The sequence below is a fragment of the Lepidochelys olivacea genome, assembly GCF_965140295.1.
Source record: "Lepidochelys olivacea isolate rLepOli2 genome assembly, chromosome: 1".
In the NCBI taxonomy this organism is placed as follows: Eukaryota; Metazoa; Chordata; order Testudines; family Cheloniidae; genus Lepidochelys; species Lepidochelys olivacea.
The window spans coordinates 354,073,828-354,092,789 of NC_140411.1; the positions used below are offsets into that span (position 1 = coordinate 354,073,828).

The following is an 18,962-nucleotide window of genomic DNA, read 5'->3' on the forward strand; positions in this document are numbered from 1 at the left end:
ATTTATGCCAGGAAAATGCATGCACTGCAACTACGTAAGAGATACCGTGGTGTGTGGCATGTTATAAAGCTGTCTCAGCTCGTTTAGGACGGGTGCACTATTCATGAACAGCGAAGCCCTGAGTTATGCGGGTCACCTCAAATTTGTGCCAGTTAGATTTGAATCCCACCTGACAGCCCAGGCATTCCGCATGATTTATTGGGAGGGGCAGCACCCCTACTTATTAGTCTGTGTGTTAGTGTAGCCCCAGGAGCCCCCACCAAGGATCTGCACTCCCAGGCAAGGGTGTTGTACGAACAAAACCTGACTGCCACGCTGTCCCCTCCCAAGGAGTCTACAACCGAAGACAAGAGACACCAGCTGGCCACGGACTGATGGAAGAGCATAAGGAAACGCCGCTGTCAGGTTTTTGCTGGGATCCTGGCAAAGGAGAGTAGTGAGGAGGCTTTGGAAGGTGCATGATGAGGCAGCTTTGCAGAAGTTTCTGGGGAGCACCCCCCAGGCACAAGGGGCAGCAGGGAGAAAACAGGCAGCAGATTTTACAGACGAACAATTTTTCAGGTTTTTTTATCCCTGCATTTGTAAGTTAAAGTGCCGAACTTATGAATCCAGTGGCGCAGGCCTCAGCGGGAGAGAACACAACGAATAACATTATGATTTAGAATCCAGTCGTGCCCAGACACGTGAGCACGGCACATACGCACAAGACACCAATGAGAGCCGCAGCGAATGGGGATGGGTGAATGAGGATCACAAACAAATCGATCTAGGGCACTGATTCCACCCCCATTCCTGTAGTGCCTGAGAACTCCCCACGCGTTAATGTATTTATCCTCACAACCATCTGTGAGGCAGGGCGGTGCTGTTATCCCTGGAGCAGAGAGCAGGTATGGGCTAGATTCACAAAGGGGTCTTAGAAGTTGCAATGCCTGACTGACTCTGCTGTGCTCCTCTGGCCAGTGGAATTCACAGCCCTGAGCTAGGCGCCGGGGCTCCCCACACATGGTATGGGGAGCGGTAGGTGCCTAAGAAAGAGTCTCAGAAGCCAGTAAGCTGAGCGGGAAGGCACCCAAGCCAGCCAGGAGTGAAATGCAGAAGAAAGGCATGGGGCTGAGAGCCCAGATCCGCAAAGGTGCCAGAAGCTCCCAGGGATCTGGGCTGGCTGGAGGGAGGCACCGATCCCCACCCCGCTTCTCGAGTTAGGCACCTAGGCCAGGGCAGCCCTGTCACAGGCAAAATGAGAGAAACACCTGCCCCATTACAGCCCACAGTTCCGTGGTCGGGCTCTCCCTTGCGATGGGAAGACCTGTTTTCAAATCCCCGCTCTGGCTCATTTGGAGCAGAGACTTCAGCCCAGGTTTCCCCCATTTCTAAGCGAGTGCCTGAACCCCCAGGCTGGGGGGTATTGTGGGTGGGTCTGAGTTTCGCCTGTGGAAGCTGTTCCAGTGTGTAAATAATTAAATAGAGGGAGGATTTGAACACTGGTTTCCCACATCCCAGGTGAATGCCCTAATCACTGGGTTATTGTGTATTCGGGAGGACACACAGAGAGCCAGCCACCACTATTCCCAACCAGCTAGTCCCAGTAATCTCTGCGGTGGGTTACACCTGCACTAAGCACACCTACTGGATCAGTCCCCCCAGGCAATATGGGGGGGATGCCTGGCTTCAGTGTCATGCCAGGGCTTAGGTGTGAGTGCAGGTTCCCACCACCTCATTAGCTGTGCCACGGCATCAAGACTTAGGTGGCTTTGCATGTCTACAAGTGGAAACGGAGGTGCCTCTGTGGATGTAGGCACCCCAGGGTGTCATGGAGTGTGGGGGAGTCTGGGGCCTGCACCCCTCTTCCTGGGATTCACTGTGACTCTCAGCCAGCCAGTAAACAGAAGGTTTATTGGGCAATAGGAACACAGTCTCAAACAAAGCTTGTGGGTACAATCAGGACCCCTCAGTCCAGTCCTTCTGGGGGAGCAGGGAGCTTAGACCCAGCCCTGGGGTTCCCTGCATTCCACCACCCAGCCCCAAACTGAAACGAAACCCCCCCAGCAGGCTCCTTCCTGCAGCTTCTGTCCATATTCCCGTGCAGAGGTGTTACCTCCCCCTCCTGACTCAGGTTACAGGCTCTCAGGTCTCCCAGTGAAACTCCCCTGCCACATTCCCAAGTCAACATTCCCCCCTCCTTGCTGCGTCACATCGTCACATCTCTCCCCCCTTCGAGACTGAACTGAGCGGGGTCACTGTGACCAGTGACCTGGGGAAGTTCGGGCCCCCTCTACGGGACAGCACATCCGCTATCAGGTTGGCACTTCCCTTCACGTGGACCACGTCCATGTCGTAATCCTGCAGAAGCAGGCTCCATCTCAGGAGCTTGGCGTTGGCTCCTTTCATCTGGTGCAGCCAGGTCAGGGGAGAGTGGTCGGTGCACACGGTGAAGTGTCACCCGCAGAGATATGGCTCTAGTTTCTTGAGGGCCCACACCATGGCCAGGCACTCCTTCTCGATGGCCGCGTAGTGTAGCTCCCGGGGTAGCAACTTCTTGCTCAGGTACACGATGGAGTGTCTCTCCCCCTTTCCATCCTCCTGCATTAACATCGCCCCCAGTCCTGTGTCTGAGGCATCGGTGAACACCATAAAGGGCTTGTCAAAGTCTGGGTTTGCCAGAACTGGGCCACTGACCAGAGCCTCCTTCAGCGCCCGGAAAGCCTCCTGGCATTGCTCGGTCCAGACCATCTTGTCTGGCTTCCCCTTCTTGCATAGCCCAGCGATGGGGGCGGCTATGGCGCTAAAGACAGGTTTCAGAGTAACAGCCGTGTTAGTCTGTATTTGCAAAAAGAAAAGGAGTACTTGTGGCACCTTAGAGACTAACCAATTTATTAGAGCATAAGCTTTCGTGAGCTACAGCTCACTTCATCAGATGAGCATAAGCTTTCGTGAGCTACAGCTCACTTCATCAGATGCATCTGATGAAGTGAGCTGTAGCTCACGAAAGCTTATGCTCTAATAAATTGGTTAGTCTCTAAGGTGCCACAAGTCCTCCTTTTCTTATGGCGCTAAAGTGGGGCACAAATCTTCGGTAGTATCCTGCCAACCCAATAAAGGCTTGGACCTGCTTTTTGGTGTGAGGAACGGGCCAGTTTCTGATCACCTCCACCTTAGCTGGTTCCGGCTTTAGGCAGCCGCTCCCCACCCGATGGCCCAGGTAAGATACTTCAGCCATCCCCACCTTGCACTTCTCCGCTTTTACAGTCAGCCCAGCCCCCTGGAGTCGGTCCAGCACTTGTCTAACCTGGGACACGTGGTCCTCCCAGGTCTGGCTAAAGACACAGATGTCATCAATATACGCCACGGCAAAACTCTCCATCCCCCTCAGTAGCTGATCCACCAGGAGCTGGAAGGTGGCCGGCGCTCCCTTGAGGCCAAAAGGCAGGGTCAGGAACTCATAGAGCCCCAGAGGGGTGATAAAGGCCAATTTCTGCTGGGCATCTGCATCCAGTGGCACTTGCCAGTCGCCCTTTGTAAGGTCCATGGTGGTAAGGTATCGAGCTCCTCCCAATTTGCCTAGGAGCTCAACAGGTCTGGGCATGGGGTAGGCATCAGATGCAGTGATGGCATTGAGCTTCCGATAGGCCACACAGAACTAGATCGACCCGTCCTTTTTGGGGACCAGCACCACCGGGGAGGCCCAAGGGCTGGCCGATGGCTGGATAACCCCCAAAGCCAGCATGTCCCGGACCTCTCTTTCCAGGTCCTGAGCAGTTTTCCCTGTGACTTGGAACAGGGAGCATCTTATCGGCGGGTGTGACCCTGTCTGCACCCGGTGGACAGTCAGATTAGTGCGTCCAGACTGGCTGGAAAACAGCTGTCGGTACGGATGCAGCACCCGCCTAACCTCAGCTTGCTAGGCAGGGGTTAGCTGATCCGAGAGGGGAATTGTTTCCAGGGGGGAACCAGCTCTGGTCCCAGGGAATAGATCTACTAAAGGGTCATCTCCCTGCTCCTCCCAATGTCCACACACGGCCAACACCACATTCCCCCTGGCATAATATGGCTTCATCATATTCACATGGTACACCCAGCGGTGGTGTGCCCGGTTAGACAGCTCCACCACATAGTTTACCTCGTTTAGCTGCTTGATGACCTTGAAAGGGCCCTCCCAGGCGGCCTGTAGTTTGTTCTTTCTCACGGGGATGAGAACCATCACCTGATCCCCGGTGGCGTAGGCACGGGCCCGTGCCGTGCGGTCATACCAGACCTTCTGCTTCCTCTGGGCTCTGGCCAGATTCTCCCTGGCCAGGCCCATGAGTTCAGCCAGTCTCTCTCGGAAGATCAGGACATACTCCACCACTGTCTCTCCATCGGGAGTGGCCTTCCCCTGCCATTCGTCTCTCATCAGGTCCAGGGGGCCCCTCACCCTCCTGCCATATAACAGTTCGAAAGGTGAAAATCCGGTAGACTCCTGGGGCACCTCCCTGTACGCGAACAGCAGGTGAGGTAAGTACTTGTCCCAATCATGCGGGTGCTGGTTCATAAATTAACAAACCCTGTACTTTGCACATGAAAGTGAGTGGAATCCCTCTAGTCCAGCAGACCCATTGCAGCAACGTCAGATGTCACTTGTACAGGAAAGCAGTTCTGTGTAGGAGGCTATTCTTCACAGTAGTTTTAACAGGGATTGGACAGACAGGTTAATAAGAGGTTCTTAGCTATTTTCTGAAGAAATCAATACTCTTCTAGTGAGCATGCCCAATGGGGTAGGGATCTGGACGTGTGTTTGCTGTTGCTCTTGAAGTTAATCACAAGGCTGCGTTGGTTCAGTGGAAGAACTGTAGTCTGTTGGCTTTCAGAACTGCATTTCTGGCTGAGCCCTGATGTGAATGCCATCCCAAATCAGAGCCATTTGTTCACAAAGGTTCTGCAGGACCATTGGCATAAAATATCTTGGCAGGGATTTGCTGAGGTGTTTAAAAAATAAATGGAAGGCCCTTGTAACAGAAGCATCTTGTAAAACACAGGGCATGCTGTGTCACAGCCTCGCCGGAAAGCAAACCTACATCTCCTTCACATAGGTTAAGGCGACTAACTGCTCTGAGATGGTGGTACTGTGAGGGTTGCTCTATGGCTCCAGAGATATTTTGTATCTTTGTTCAGTGTTTTGAGTCCCGTTATTTCTCTGAAGGTCTGATTCCATCGTTAGAGAGATAGAGTACAGCCCAAGAAACACTTGGGTACGGAAATATGCTCAATGACTTTTACAATATCTCCATGGCAAGGAAGGTGCCTGCCCACAAAAAAATACCGCCAGGTCAGGTATAGATCCATTGCTAGATGCAGATGGCAAAACTGTAAATAGTGATACAGAAAAGACAGAAATGTTCAAGAGATATTTCTGTTCTGTGCTTGGAACAAAGCCGGAGGATGTGTCCATCCCATATGATGTTACGGATGGAATAAAAAGCTTACCATCTGCAACAACGGAGGACGTGAGGCAGCATCGGCTGAAACTGAACATTTCCAAACCAATGGGCGTGGACAACATCACCCCGAGGTAAAGGCACTAACTGCGGCACTCTCAGAATCCCTAATGCCAATTCTTAACAAATCCTGGAAAACGGGGGGAATTCCACCGATCTGGAGGTCAGCCAGCATAATTCCAATACTGTAAAAAGGTAAAAGGGAAACCATAGGGAACTACAGATCAGTTAGCCTGACATCCATCCTGGGTAAAATAGTGGAGAAGTTAATTCAGGACTCCATCAACAGAGAACGGGAGGCTAGAAATGTATAATTACTGCCAGTCAGCATAGTTTCATGGACGCGAGGTCTTGTCAAACAAACCTGTTGTCTCTTTTTGACAGGATTACAGTTCTGGTTGATAAAGGTCACTGTGTTGATACAATAAGCTTGGATTTCTCCAAGGCATTTGACTTATTACCACATGAGATTTTGATTAAAAAACTTGCATTATGTGGCACTAACAAGGTGCATATTAGATGGCTTAAAAACGGTCTCACTGAGAGATCTCAAAACGGAAGGATGGGCTCCACCTAAACCAAATGGAACCAAATTGCAAGCACTTAAACTTAAAAAGGTCGTAGAGCAGTTTTCAGACTAAGGGCTGGGGGAAAGTCGACAGGTGTGGAGGAGCATGTGGTTCGGACAGAGACATCCCTTAGGGGAGGATCTATTAATGGAGATTCTCTATGTCCTAGTAAGGAGGAGAAGATGGAAGATGATAAAATACGGGTAGGGGCTGATGAGAAACAGTCAAATGAAAAAGAGTCCCATTCAATTACATCATGTAATGGCAGACAGCTGAAAAGTGACAAGTTTTTAAAGTGCTTATATACCAATGCTAGAAGTCTAAATAATAAGATGGGTGAATGTGAATGCCTCGTATTAAATGAGAATATTGATATAATAGGCATCACAAAAACTTGGTGGAATGAGATTAACCAATGGGACACGGTAATACCAAGGTACTAAATATATCGGAAGGATAGAACAGGTCGTGCTGGTGGGGGAGTGGCACTATATGTGAAAGAAAGCGTAGAATCAAATGAAGTAAAATCTTAAATGAACCAAACTGTACCATAAAATCTCCGTGGATAGTAATTCCATGCTCGAATAATAAGAATATAGCAGTAGAGATAAATTACCAACCACCTGACCAGGATGGTGACAGTGACTGTGAAATGCTCAGGGAGTTTAGAGAGACTATAAAAATAAAAAACTCAATAATAATGGGGGATTTCAACTATCCCCATATTGACTGGGTCCATGTCACCTCAGGACGGGATGCAGAGATAAAGTTTCTTGACACCTTAAATGACTGCTTCTTGGAGCAGCTAGTGCTAGAATCCATGAGGGGAGGGGCAAGTCTTGATTTAGTCCTAAATGGAGCTCAGGATCTGGTCCAAGAGGTGAATATAGCTGGACCGCTTGGTAACAGTGACCATAACATGATACAATTTAATATCCCTGTGGCGAGGAAAACACCACAGCAACCCAACACTGTAGCATTTAATTTCAGACAGGGGGACTACACAGAAATGAGGATGTTAAAAAGAAATTAAAAGGTACAACACCAAAATCCCTGAAAGCTGTCTGGAAATTTTTTAAAGACACCATAATAGAGGCTCAACTCAAATGCATACCCCAAATTAAAAAACATAGTAAGAGAACAAAAAAAGTGCCACCACGGCTAAACAAAGTAAAAGGAGCAGTGAGAGGCAAAAAGGCATCCTTGAAAAAGTGGAAGTTAAATCTTACTGAGGAAAATGGAAAGGAGCATAAACTCTGGCAAATGAAGTGTAAAAATATAATTAGGAAGCCCAAAAAAGAATTTGAGGAGCAGCTGGCCAAGGACTCAAAAAGTAACAGTAAAATTTTTGTAAGTACATCAAAACCGGAAAGCCCTCTAAACAGCCAGTGGGGCCATGGGACGATCAGAATGCTAAAGGAGCACTCAAGGACGATAAGGCCATTGTGGAGAAACTAAATAAATTCACTGCATTGGTCTTCACAGCTGAGGATGTGGGGGAGATTCCCAAAGCTGAGCCATTCTTTTTAGGTGACAAATCTGAGGAACTGTCCCAGATTGAGGTGTCATTAGAGGAGGTTTTGGAACAAATTGATACACTAAACAGTAATAAGTCACCAGGACCAGATGGTATTCACCAAAGGGTTCTGAAGGAACTCAAATGTGAAATTGCAGAACTACTAAATGTGGTCTGTAACCTATCATTTAAATCAGCTTCTGCACCAGATGACTGGAGGATAGCTAATGTGATGCCAATTTTTAAAAAGGGCTCCAGAGGTGATCCCGGCAATTATAGGCCAGTAAGCCTTACTTCAGTACCAGGCAAACTGGTTGAAACTATAGTAAAGAACAAAATTGTCAGACATAGATGAACATAATTTGTTGGGGAAGAGTTAACAGGGTTTTTTAAAAGGGAAATCATGCCTCACCAATCTACTAGAATTCTTTGAGGGGATCAACAAGCATCTGAATAAGGGAGATCCAGTGGATACAGTGTACACTTAGATTTTCAGAAAAGCTTTGACAACGTCCTCACCAAAGGCTTTTAAGCAAAGTAAGCTGCCCTGGGATAAAAGGGAAGGTCCTCTCATAGACTGGTAACTGGTTAAAAGATAGGAAACAAAGGGTAGGAATAAATGGTCAGTTTTCAGAATGGAGAGAGGTAAATAGTGGTGTCCCCCAGGTGTCCATACTGTCTATATCAGTCTTATTCAACAAATTCATAAATGATCTGGAAAAAGGGGTAAACAGGGAGGTGGCAAAATTTGCAGATGATACAAAACTACTCAAGCTAGTTAAGTCCAAAGCAGACTGCGAAGAGCTACAGAAGCATCTCACAAAACTAGGTGACTGGGCAACAAAATGGCAGATTAAATTTAACGTAGATAAATGCAAAGTAATGCACACTGGAAAACATAATCGCAACTATACATATAAAACGATGGGGTCTAAATTAGCTGTTACCACTCAAGAAAGGGATCTTAGAATCATAGGATCATAGGGTTGGAAGGAATCTCAGGAGGTCATCTAGTCCAACCCCCTGCTCAAAGCAGGACCTAATCCCCAACTAAATCATCCCAGCCGGGGCTTTGTCAAGCATGACCTTAAAACCTCTAAGGAAGGAGATTCCACCACCTCCCTAGGTAACGCATTCCAGTGTTTCACCACCCTCCTAGTAAAAAAGTTTTCCTAATATCAAACCTAAAACTCCCCCACTCAACTTGAGACCGTTACTCCTCGTTCTGTCATCTGCTACCACTGAGAACAGTCTAGCTCCATCCTCTTTGGAACCCCCTTTCAGTTAGTTGAAAGCAGCTATCAAATCCCCTCTCACTCTTCTCTTCTGCAGACTAAACAAGCCCAGATCCCTCAGCCTCTCCTCATATGTCATGTGTTCCAGCCCCCTAATAATTTTTGTTGCCCTCTGCTGGACGTTTTCCAATTTTTTCACATCCTTCTTGTAGTGTCGGGCCCAAAACTGGGCACAGTACTCCAGACGAGACCTCACCAATGCCGAATAGAGGTGAATGATCACATCCCTCGATCTGCTGGCAATGCTCCTACTTATGCATCCCAAAATGCCATTGACCTTCTTGGCAACAAGGGCACACTGTTGACTCATATCCAGCTTCTCGTCCACTGTAACCTCTAGGTCCTTTTCTGCAAAACTGCTGCCTAGCCATTCCGTCCCTAGTCTGTAGCGGTGCATGGGATTTTTCCTTCCTAAGTGCAGGACTCTGCTCTTGTCCTTGTTGAATCTCATCAGATTTCTTTTGGCCCAATCCTCCAATTCGTCTAGGTCCCTCTGTATCCTATCCCTACCCTCCAGCGTATCTACCACTCCTCCCAGTTTAGTGTCATCTGCAAACTTGCTCAGGGTGCAATCCACACCATCCTCCAGATCATTTATGAAGATATTGAACAAAACTGGCCCGAGGACCGACCCTTGGGGCACTCCACTTGATACCGGCTGCCAACTAGACATGGAGCCATTGATCACTACCCGTTGAGCCCAACAATCTAGCCAACTTTCTATCCACCTTATAGTCCATTCACCTATCCCATATTTCTTTAACTTGCTGGCAAGAATACTGTGGGAGACCGTGTCAAATGCTTTGCTAAAGTCAAGCAATAACATGTCCACTGCTTTCTCCTCATCCACAGAGCCAGTTATCTCATCATAGAAGGCAATTAGGTTAGTCAGGCATGACTTGCCCTTGGTGAATCCATGCTCTTTCTGATCACTTTCCTCTCCTCGAAGTGCTTCAATGTTGATTCCTTGAGGACTTGCTCCATGATTTTTCCAGGGACTGAGGTAAGGCTGACTGGCCTGTAGTTCCCCAGATCCTCCTTCCCTTTTTTAAAGATGGGCACTACATTAGCCTTTTTCCAGTCGTCTGGGACTTCCCCGGTTCGCCATGAGTTTTCAAAGATAATGGCCAATGGCTCTGCAATCACATCCGCCAACTCCTTTAGCACCCTTGGATGCAGCGAATCCGACCCCATGAACTTGTGCTTGTCCACCTTTTGTAAACCTGAACCACTTCTTTCTCCACAGAGGGCTGGTCACCTTCTCCCCATACTGTGCTGCCCAGTGCAGTAGTCTGGGAGCTGACCTTTTTCGTGAATAATCTTGGAGTCATTGTGGAGAGTTCTCTGAAAACATCCACTCAATGTGCAGCAGCCGTCAAAAAGCGAACAGAATGCTGGGAATCATTAAGAAAGGGATAGATAATAAGACAGAAAATATTATATTGCCTCTATATAAATCCATGGTACGCCCACATCTTGAATACTGTGTGCAGATGTGGTCACCCCTTCTCAAAAAAGATATTTTGGACTTGGAAAAGGTTCAGAAAAGGACAACCAAAATTATTAGGGGCATGGAATGGCTTCCATATGAGGAGAGATTAATAAGACTGGAACTTTTCATCTTGGAAAAGAGACAACTAAGGGGGGATATGATAGAGGTCTATAAAATCATGACTGTTGTGGACAAAGTAAATAAGGAAGTTTTATTTACTCCTTCTCATAACACAAGAACTAGGCAAATATCTAGATGAGTTGATGTACCCCCTGGAAGACCTCTGTGTACCCCGAGAGGTATGCACACCCCTGGTTGAGAACCACTGTCTTACTGTGTCTCCAGATGAGATAGGCTGGACTGAAGGGGTGATATATGTATATTCATCATGTATATTACAAGAGATGCTCTTATTAAAAATTCAGCATTGCTTTCCTAGAAGGCTTTGCGTTCTGAAGGACTCTTTTACAGGTCACTGGGATAGTGACAATTAAAAGAGAGAGAGAGAGAAAATGCAACATTTTCTTGCTTTTAATTTAAAGATGAGACACATCTCAGATTCTTTGCCAAAGAGTAAATTATTTTTCCATTTAGCCTGTGAGCGATTATGAAATTAATGTCCAGTCCTTTACAATTGACGTTTGAGCCCGTACTCTTGTGATGCTTTATCTGAAGGGCTGGGCTGGGTGGGAGGGAATGCTGTTAGTACCGCTCTTAGACATTATGTTAATTTAGGGAGTTATTGGGTGCATTTTCTTTTAGAACATTTGTGGCTGTGCAGGTAGAGAAGGTGCTCGGCATAAGATTCTCCTTGAGAGAGCCGGAAATAAAGCACTCTTTGCTGAGGGTTGCTCAATTGTAGAATGAGCTAGTAGATGAGATTAGATTAGCCCCAAAGCTGACTGTTTGTTGAACAGTTTGCAAGCCTCACCTGTTTATTAAAGCTTTCCAACTCAAGGGCAAGTGGAAAGCAAGTAGGGTTTCCTAGCACCCAGAAGAGTGAAAAGCAGAGTCCTCGATGGAGTCCAGTGTGGACTCTGCCACGAAGATCTAATTTGCTTATTCAGTGCTTAGGCATTTCACTGAATGACTGCTACAGAAACACCTGTGATGGATAACTTGCTGCCCCTCTCTTTGTTTGTTCTCTTAGAGCCACTGGGACCTTTACAGGTGCCTTCCCCAACTCCACCCTTGTTGGAAGGATAATCTGGGGGGTCTTTCCCAGAATCAGTTTAATTAACTCTGCTACCTTTGGCCTGGGGTCCTGCCCTCTCCCACAACAACAGCATCTTAGAATGGAATGAAAAATGTGGGATACCTGGTCTAAGGCAAATTAGCTTTTTTATAATGAACACTTTTTCAAAGCAGGCTGTCTTACTCAGACAGCCAAGGCCACTCGACAAACACAGCTAAACCGGCAGCGAAAGGCTGTCAAAGACTCAGCTTCTGTCACACCAGCTATTGAACAACAGACCTTTTCCACATGGATGCTCAGCTGAACTACCCTGGCCTCTTTCAAATTCCTCCGCACTTATATCACAATGCCGACAAAACCCTGACCAACTCGCAATGTCGAGGCAGAAGGGCAGAACAATGCCAGCAACTTCTGCTGTAGTGCCTCATTCTTCACCCCTGCTCTCTGTCTGTTGCTTTCCTTCTAGATTGCAAGCTCCTCAGAGCAGAGACCAGGCACCACATTTAGAATCATAGAAACATAGAATCATAGAATATCGGGGTTGGAAGAGACCTCAGGAGGTCATCTAGTCCAACCCCCTGCTCAAAGCAGGACCGATCCCCAATTAAATCATCCCAGCCAGGGCTTTGTCAAGCCTAACCTTAAAAACCTCTAAGGAAGGAGATTCCACCACCTCCCTAAGTAACGCATTCCAGTGTTTCACCACCCTCTTAGTGAAAACGTTTTTCCTAATATCCAACTTAAACCTCCCCCACTGCAACTTGAGACCATTACTCCTTGTTCTGTCATCTGCTACCATTGAGAACAGTCTAGAGCCATCCTCTTTGGAACCCCCTTTCAGGAAGTTGAAAGCAGCTATCAAATCCCCCCTCATTCTTCTCTTTTGCAGACTAAACAATCTCAGTTCCCTCAGCCTCTCCTCATAAGTCATGTGTTCCAGTCCCCTAATCATTTTGTTGCCCTCCGCTGGACGTTTTCTAATTTTTTCACATCCTTCTTGTAGTGTTGGGCCCAAAACTGGACACAGTACTCCAGATGAGGCCTCACCATTGTCGAACTGGGAGGAGTGGTAGATACGCTGGAGGGTAGGGATAGGATACAGAGGGACCTAGACAAATTGGAGGATTGGGCCAAAAGAAATCTGATGAGGTTCAACAAGGACAAGTGCAGAGTCCTGCACTTAGGACGGAAGAACCCAATGCACTGCTACAGACTAGGGACCGAATGGCTCGGCAGCAGTTCTGCAGAAAATGACCTAGTGGTTACAGTGGACGAGAAGCTGGATATGAGTCAACAGTGTGCCCTTGTTACCAAGAAGGCCAATGGCATCTGATGTGACGAAGTGGGACAGTTCTTAATGTTTCCTCTGAATATTGTGGGGGTGCCTCAGTTTCCCCTATGCAGTTCTTAAGTATCTAGGTGGTGGGGTAAGGGTGTATGATGATTGCAGAGCCCTAGAGGGCAGGTGTGTGCAGGGGTCTGGACACAGAGAATGGCCAACACCCTGTTTCCTGGCAACTGATGGCCTGGGCCCTTCCTTGGTGAACTTTCCAATGCTCAACCCTCTCTTTCTGCACAGGGTTACAATGTCCTTCTTAAGGAGACGGTGACAGGCCATCACTCCGCCCTTCCCAAGTTGTTGTGGACTCATAGGCCTGTGTGCTCTCAGCTCCCCACAGTTTCCAGGGAGAACCCCTAGTGTGCCAGCCCTTCTCGAGGTCACCGCCTCTTTGCCAGGGTCGAGCTGCAGACTCCTCCACCCCTTGGACCGCTCGCTGCAATCCTCAGGGGAACCCTGTTACTGCAAAAGTCCTTCTCTCTCCCAGGGCCAAGCCGCAGGCTCCTCCGCCCCTGAGACTGCTCATCGCAGTCCCCAGGGGGACCCCATTACTGCACAGTCCTTCTCGCTGGTCACAAACTCCCAGGGGTTAACCGCCCCACGAAACCGCTCCTCTCTTAGCCTTCAGCACACCTGGTCCTCATCAATCCCCCTTCGTTTTACTGCTCCCCAGTCACTTACTGCAGGAAGCGCCATCCACGGGGTGCAGTACATCCCACCGCTGCCACCAGTTGTCACGGAGTCCCTGGGCGATGCTCTGGAACTGCTCGCTACGAAGCCAGGCAGGACTCTGGGGAAGTCGCCTTTCTGTGAGCAGCCTGTCTGCAGGACACACAGCTCACCCGGCTTCCACCTTCCTGGGTCTGACCTCGGAGCATTCAGCATCCTCTGCCCCTCTGTGCGCTTCCCACAGCGAGTCCGCCCAGGCGGGCTCCTGGGGAAGCCAGAGGGTCCTGCACCCCAACTTCGCAGTCAGACGTGACTCTCAGCCAGCCAGTAAAACAGAGGTTTATTAAACGACAGGAACATGGTCTAAAACAGAGCTTGCAGGTACAGAGAACGGGACCTCTCGGCTGGGTCCATTTTGGGGGGCAGTCAACCACGTCTGCTCTTCACTCCATGTCCCAGCCAGCCCCAAACTGAAACTCCCTCCAGCCCCTCCTCCTCTGGGCTTTGTTCCTTTCCTGGGCCAGGTGGTCACCTGATTCCTTTGTTCTCCAACCCTTCAGCTTTCACCTTGGGGGGGAGGGAGGGCGGAGGGAGGGAAGGAAGGAAGGGTCCAGGCCATCAGTTGCCAGGAAACAGGGTGTTGGCCATTCTCTGTGTCCAGACCCCTGCACACACCTGCCCTCTAGGGCTCTGCAATAATCATACACCCTTACCCCACCACCTAGATACTTAAGAACTGCATAGGGGAAACTGAGGCACCCCCACAATATTCGGAGGAAACATTAAGAACTGTCCCACTTCGTCACAATCTTGGGATGTATAAGTAGGGGCATTGCCAGCAGATCGAGGGACATGATCGTTCCCCTCTATTCGACATTGGTGAGGTCTCATCTGGAGTACTGTGTCCAGTTTGGGGCCCCACACTACAAGAAGGATGTGGAAAAATTGGAAAAAGTCCAGCGGAGGGCAACAAAAATTATTAGGGGACTGGAACACATGACTTACGAGGAGAGGCTGAGGGAACTGGGATTGTTTAGTCCACAGAAGAGAAGAATGAGGGGGGATTTGATAGCTGCTTTCAACTACCTGAAAGGGGGTTCCAAAGAGGATGGATCTAGACTATTCTCAGTGGTAGCAGGTGACAGGACAAGGAGTAATGGTCTCAAGTTGCAGTGGGGGAGATTTAGGTTGGATATTAAGAAAAACTTTTTCACTAGGAGGGTGCTGAAGCACCGGAATTGGTTACCTACAGAGGTGGTGGAATCTCCTTCCTTAGCTTTTCAAGGTCAGGCTTGACAAAGCCCCGGCTGGGATGATTTAATTGGGGATCAGTCCTGCTTTGAGCAGGGGGTTGGACTAGATGACCTTCTGAAGTCCCTTGCAACCCTGATATTCTATGATTCTATGAATAGAGGGGAACAATCACATCCCTTCATCTGCTGGCAATGTCCCTACTTATATACCCCAAAATGCCATTGGCCTTCTTGGGAACAAGGGCACACTGTTGACTCATATCCAGCTTCTCGTCCACTGTAACCCCCACATCTTTTTCTGCAGAACTGCTGCCGAGCCATTCCGTCCCTAGTCTGTAGCGTTGTATGGGATCCTTCCGTCCTAAGTGCAGGACTCTGCACTTGTCCTTGTTGAACCTCATCAGATTTCCTTTGGCCCAATCCTCTAATTTGTGTAGGGCTCTCTGTATCCTACCCCTACCCTCCTGCGTATCTACCTCTCCTCCCAGTTAAGTGTCATTTGCAAATTTGCTGAGGGTGCAATCCACGCCATCCTCCAGATCATTTATGAAGATATTGAACAAAACCGGCCCCAAGACCGACCCTTGGGGCACTCCACTTGATACCGGCTGCCAACTAGACATGGAGCCATTGATCACTACCCGTTGAGACCGACGATCTACCCAGCTTTCTATCCAGCTTATCGTCCATTCATCCAGCCCATACTTCTTTAACTTGCTGGCAAGAATACTGTGGGAGACCGTGTCAAATGCTTTGCTAAAGTCAAGCAATAACACGTCCACTGCTTTCCCCTTATCCACAGAGCCAGTTATCTCATCATAGAAGGCAATTAGATTAGTCAGGCAGGACTTGCCCTTGGTGAATCCGTGCTGACTGTTCCCGATCACTTTCCTCTCCTCTAAGTGCTTCAGAATTGATTCCCTGAGGACCTGCTCCATGATTTTTCCAGGGACTGAGGTGAGGCTGACTGGCCTGTAGTTCCCCGGATCCTCCTCATTCCCTTTCTTAAAGATGGGCTGGACTTGGACTGGAAACCAGTGCCATGAGGAACTGCCTTTTAGGTGCTACAGTGGTGGGCCCTAGAGAAAACCCAAAGCTTGACAGAGGTGGAAAAGTGAGACTTGTGGGTCTCATCCCCAAGAAACTTTTGCAGTGTGGGACTGGGGAAGAGGTGGGAAATGAAAGCACCCAAACCGGAACTGGAGATGGGAAACAGCAGAGATGCGTGGGCCCAGCCAGGAAGAGCAGCAGGGCCATGGCCCTGGCTGAGTGGGATCGCTGTCTTTTATTAATCACACACTCTGACATCCCTCCCGCATTTGATCAGTGAAAGTTCTGGCTGAGCAGCTCGCTGGACCCTTAATGCTCATTTTCAATAAGCTACAAAATGCTGGGGAAGTTCCAGAAGACGGCTGTTGTGCCAGTCTTAAAGAGGGTAAACGGGGGGACCTGGCTAATTATAGGTCTGTCAATCTGAGATTGGAGTTGGGCAAAACAATCTGATACGGGACTTAATTAATACAGTATTAAAGGAGGTTAATATAATTAATGCCAATCAACAGGGTTCTATGGAAAATAGATCCTGTCAAACTAACTTGATTGTTTTGATGAGATCACAAGTTTGACTGATAAAGATAATAGAGTTGATGTAATACACTTAGACTTCTGTGAGGCATTTGATTTGATGCTGCATGACATTCTGATTCAAAACTAGAAAGATAAAATTCACATGGCCTACATTAAATGGATTGAAAGCTGGCTAATGGACAGATCTCCAGATGTGATTGTAAATAGGGAACCATCACTGAACGGTCTGTTTCCAGTGCAGTCCCACAGGTAACAGGTCTTGGCCCTATGCTATTTAGCATTTTTATTAATGGCCTGGAAGAGAACATAAAATCATCCCTGCTCAAGTCTGCAGATATGCGATGGGTGGGTAAACCTCCCACTGGAGAGCGAAGGATGCAGGAGCAGTTCTGGGCCTGGGAAGCCCAGCTGACTGGCCTGAGGCAGGGATTTAACAGGGAGCCTCTTCAGCAGGGTGGCGGTGGAGAGAAGCAGATCTGCGCTCACTGCTGCAGCAGGACTATGCCAGGACGGCATTCCCAGGGAGAGGCCTACTGCGTGGAGCTGGGGCTCCCCACTGAGACCTGTGGAACAGATTGCCAGGGACAACTGCCAGCCATGACACAGGCCAAGGAGGGGCAGAGAGGTAGGAAGAGACACGGGAGAGTGTTAGCTGGACCACAGGGAAAAGACTGCTGCCTTACAATACCCAAAAGAGCCCCCGCATTGGAACTTGGTGGAGTGGGAGGGCCTGGGTTCCTCTCCTCGCGTGTTACCGCAGACCCTTACCAGTAGGCGGGGCTGCAACTGCAGCCTGGTTGTTAGGCTCTCCTTGCAATTTATTAAACTAAGAGGAGGATGAGTAAATCTTCTAAGCCCACAAACCTGCTATTTTGCTATGATCCAGCTGTTGCGTACTGCACACTGGGGGACATCCATTCACACCTGGAAACTATTACAAAGACTTTCCCTGCAATTTAAGCTAGATGGTATATAATTTTCTCAAGCACCTTGAAGTCTTTCCTTAAACAATGTAATTGAGTTGATCTCTTTCCACTCTCGAGATCTCCAGTGAAGTGAGAGATGGCAGGATAAGTGCTCTCCTTCAAATCATTTTAATCTGCTTTGCTATACTGAGCCGACAGTACCTTAGATATTATCTCACCATCTCTGCACTCTTTGGTTTGTTGTACAGCTTCTGCAACAAATGAGTTTCAGATGTACTAGCTTGTTAGGCCAACCCAACCTATGCACTCCTGGGGATACCATGTCATGGCCTGCTGGCCTGCTGGGAGCAGGTATCAGCAGTTCCACCCTAGACCACTGCCTTAGAAAGCTAGTGAGCTTGGACTGCTCAGATCTGAAATCAGAGTTTCCCTTCTCCTGGAGAGACTTGCCTGCTCTCTGCCCCAGTCTGAAATCAGAATTTTCCTTCCCCGATATACTGTTGGTTCACGGCACCTTAATCCATAATATTTGGATCTGGGTTTTCCCAACAGGGGCTACCCACATCAGCCACCTGGGGGATGCACCTGTACACTGTTGTATCTGTCTACTGCTCCCCTTGCCTGGAAAGATGCTTTCAGAAGAAAAGATCTCAGCTCTGAAGCAGCTGCTGAGGGCAAAGAGGAAAACAAGATCTCACTATTTGTGATATTTCTATTTTCCAAAGAAAATCACAGCAATTCCAACCTCATATCACTGATCACAGAGTCACAGATTCCAAGGCCAGAAGGTACCATTGTGATCATCTAGTCTGAGCTCCTGTACAGCACAGGCCAGAGACCTACCCCACAATAATTCCTAGAACAGAACTTTTAGAAAAAACATCCACTCGTGAGTTAAAAATTTTAAGTGCTAGAGAATCTACCCCAACCCCTGGTAAAATGTTCCGATGGTTAATTACTGTCACTGTTAAAAAATTACACCTTATTTCCAGTCTGAATTTGTCTAGTTTCAATTTACAGGCATTGGAACATGCCTTTCTCTGCTACACTGAGGAGCCCATTAAACATTTGTCCCCACGTAGATACTTACGGACTGTGATCCAGTCACCCCTTAACCTTCTCTTTGTTTAGCTAAATAGATGGAGCTCTTGGAGTCTATCACTATACAGTATGTTTTCAAATCCGTTAATCATTCTCGTGGCTCTTCTCTGAACCCTCTCCAATTATCAACATCCTTCTTGAATTGTGTGCACCAGAACTGGACACAGAATTCCAGCCATTCACACCAGTTCCAGAGAAAGAGGTAAAATAACCGCTCTGCTCCTACCAGAGATTCCCTCGTTTATGCACCCCAGGATCACGTTAGCTCTGTTGGCCACAGCACCATACTGGAAGCTCTTGTTTAGGTGATTATCCACCATGACCCCCAAATCTTTTTCAGAGTCACTACCTCCCAGGATAGAGTCCCCAATTCTGTAAGCATGGTCTGCATTCTTTGTTCCTAGACGTATACATTTAGCTGTGTTAAAATGCACATTAAGAACACAAGAGCTGCCATAGTTGGTCGGACCATGGTCCATCTTGGCCAGTATCTTGTCTTCAACATTGGTCCATACCAGAGCTTCAGGGGGAGTGCACAGAACAGGGCAG

The 18,962-nt window shown here is 48.2% G+C and overlaps 1 protein-coding gene across 2 annotated transcripts in view; it reads right to left on the bottom strand.

The window, feature by feature from the left end:
* Positions 1–18,962, bottom strand: part of SHANK3 (SH3 and multiple ankyrin repeat domains 3) — a gene marked incomplete at its 5' end in the record, with an annotated part of 664,505 nt that overhangs the window by 112,767 nt on the left and 532,776 nt on the right. The window lies entirely within an intron of this gene.